This window comes from Ranitomeya variabilis, chromosome 5 (genome assembly GCF_051348905.1).
Source record: "Ranitomeya variabilis isolate aRanVar5 chromosome 5, aRanVar5.hap1, whole genome shotgun sequence".
NCBI lineage: Eukaryota > Metazoa > Chordata > Amphibia > Anura > Dendrobatidae > Ranitomeya > Ranitomeya variabilis.
In genome coordinates, this window is record NC_135236.1 from 533,592,023 (window position 1) to 533,595,052 (window position 3,030).

A 3,030-nucleotide genomic window follows, 5' to 3' on the forward strand; every position below is an offset into this window, starting at 1 on the left:
GTTTGTAAGCACTTCTTGGCTGTCTCGTGATTCTAGTCTTATTTGTTTAGTCATAGGACTTCAGTCGCTTGTCCTTCTACACTCACGCATTCCACAGTCTCGTCAGTAATCATGTCTGGCATTATCAAGTCTCACACACAGTTCCGGCTGCTCCAGTGTCAATCAAAAATTCTGTCTCTTTCCCTCCCGGCATTGGTATGGTGGCCATCAAGGACGGACCAGGTCCGGAGGGGACAATAACAGGGCACACATTTGTCACTGGGTTGTCAGTTTCCTAGTCTGGAGGTGAAGAAGGTGGAAGATTGGTCTGAGTGTCCATTTTCTCCACAATTCCAGCACTTTACGGTTTCTAAGTCTTTAGGCCTCTCATTACGTCTCTACTGTTTTCCTTGTACTCCAGCATACATGACACGTCGTCTTATTGTCCTAGTTTGTTCAACTCCTTTAGCAACTTTCAGGAGATCTTTTGGATCTACATTCCTCCATTCAGGTCTAGCTGTCTGTACTGCGTCTCGTAAGTCTTTGGTCATACCGTCAATGAATGTATTTACCAATACTTTAACATCAAGTGGGTTTACTGGACTGTACCCCATGTCTTCCCATTTAAGCTGTAACCGTCTAAAGTACATCTCTACACTCTCTCCTTTTGTCACATCCGTAAAAGTCTTAATTTGCATCTTAGTACGTCACCTTCTTTTGTGCTCACTAACTCCCTAGGCCTGCCCAGGTGGGTGCACTTATACGTCCATCATATTGTCTTTATCTGAAAAATGGGAAAGGTTGGTTCTTAGAGTCAGCCAATTGTTTTAGCGTAGCTAGCTAATCAGAGGGCCTCCAGGGATAATACTCCTGTATCTGCCTTACCCTACCTGATGTGGTTGGTTCTCTGGTGGTGGGGGTGACTAGATGACCGGTTGGGGGTGACATGACATGCTGGTCTACAGCTACTTCCCAAAAGGATTACTGTCAGCCTACTCCCAAAAGTTAATGTCCCCACTATCCACCAACCACAATCCTGTGTCAGCTTCTTATGTCACTACATGTGATCTTGTCTGGACAGGATTCAGTGTAATTCTCTTAGGTCGGGTTGTAGCACAGATCATACAAGTATTTCTCCAATCTGGGATTGTCTGACCAAAGTCCATCTGTCTTGTCTGGGTCTCTGGTTATACAAAGGTATAACAGTAGCAGTAATGTGTCAGTCATAGTCGGACTTTTAAGCATCAAAACATTCATAATACACCTTACTTCCGTCCTGCTGCACTCTCTCAGACACCATTTATTCATTTGCTATTTTCCTCCTTTGTCTGTGCCTTTTTGAACAACAAAACATCCACTCACTGGCATTTTTGCCTTTTTTCAATATTGGTTTTACATCTTTCACTGCTTCCTTTTTCAATCTGTATAGCGGATCCCATTGGGGCACTGACTGCACGCACACAGAACAAGTTGCCCATGGCTTCAACTTATTCCTCAGACAGCTCACCTTTATTCTGCAAATGCCCTTTTTAGTGTGCCTTACCATCTACGGGCGGCCACACGTAGCAAGTCAGAGCGAGTGTCAAGATTTAGCGGGAATGGTTACATCCACCTATTACCCGATAGACCTAAAGGATTTAACGGGGATGGTTCCATCCACCTATCACCCGGTAAATCAGCTGGCTAGCACAGCTCCATGGAATGGCAAGGTTCCATCCACCTAGCCGTGCAGTTGGCTACCTCCTCTGTTGATCCTCACTTTGCTATATCAATCACTCAACTTGAAGCAGGTGAATTCTTTACCAATCTTTTCAATCACTTACAAGTTTCCTCTAAAATAGGCACAATTCTTTTTCACTTTCAATTTCATACAGTACTTATTGCTTTAAACACAAATCTCTCAACGTGTACTAAACCAAAGACAGAGAAACTTAGAATGCAATACATGGCCCCCCTTCCTCTGACCCACAACGCAAAGGGGAGAAAACTCAAGCAAGTAGCGCAGGGGTGCACTACCCTCCTCCCATCTGGTATTTCGCGCTGATCAGAGCTTTGTGCCTCACACACACAGAAGCAGTTTACAAAACATTCATCCTCTCGGAATTAAAAACAATTTCTCTATACAGGCAAATCACTGCACAACTTGAAAAAGCTGATTCTGACCGCGTCCGGCCAAACCACATATAGACAAACATAGAAACCTATCCAGTGTCAAACCATATATAACACAGGTTTCACTGAATCTCAGATGTAAATTAAATGTACATTAACCCCTTCACCCCCAAGGGTGGTTTGCACGTTAATGACCGGGCCAATTTTTACAATTCTGACCACTGTCCCTTTATGAGGTTATAACTCTGGAACGCTTCAACGGATCTTGGCGATTCAGACATTGTTTTCTCGTGACATATTGTACTTCATGATAGTGGTAAAATTTCTTCGATATAACTTGCGTTTATTTGTGAAAAAAATGAATATTTGGCAAAAATTTTGAAAATTTTGCAATTTTCCAACTTTGAATTTGTATGCCCTTAAATCACAGACATATGTCACGCAAAATACTTAATAATTAACATTTCCCACATGTCTACTTTACATCAGCACAATTTTGGAACCAAAATTTTTTTTTGTGACGGAGTTATAAGGGTTAAAAGTTGACCAGCAATTTCTCATTTTTACAACACCATTTTTTTTTAGGGACCACATCTCATTTGAAGTCATTTTGAGGGGTCTATATGATAGAAAATACCCAAGTGTGACACCATTCTAAAAACTGCACCCCTCAAGGTACTCAAAACCACTTTCAAAAAGTTTATTAACCCTTCAGGTGTTTCACAGGAATTTTTGGAATGTTTAAATAAAAATGAACATTTAACTTTTTGTCACACAAAATTTATTTCAGCTCCAATTTGTTTTATTTTACCAAGGGTAACAGGAGAAAATAGACCCCAAAATTTGTTGTACAATTTGTCCTGAGTACGCTGATACCCCATATGTGGGGGTAAGCCACTGTTTGGGCGCATGGCAGAGCTCGGAAGGAAAGGAGCGCCA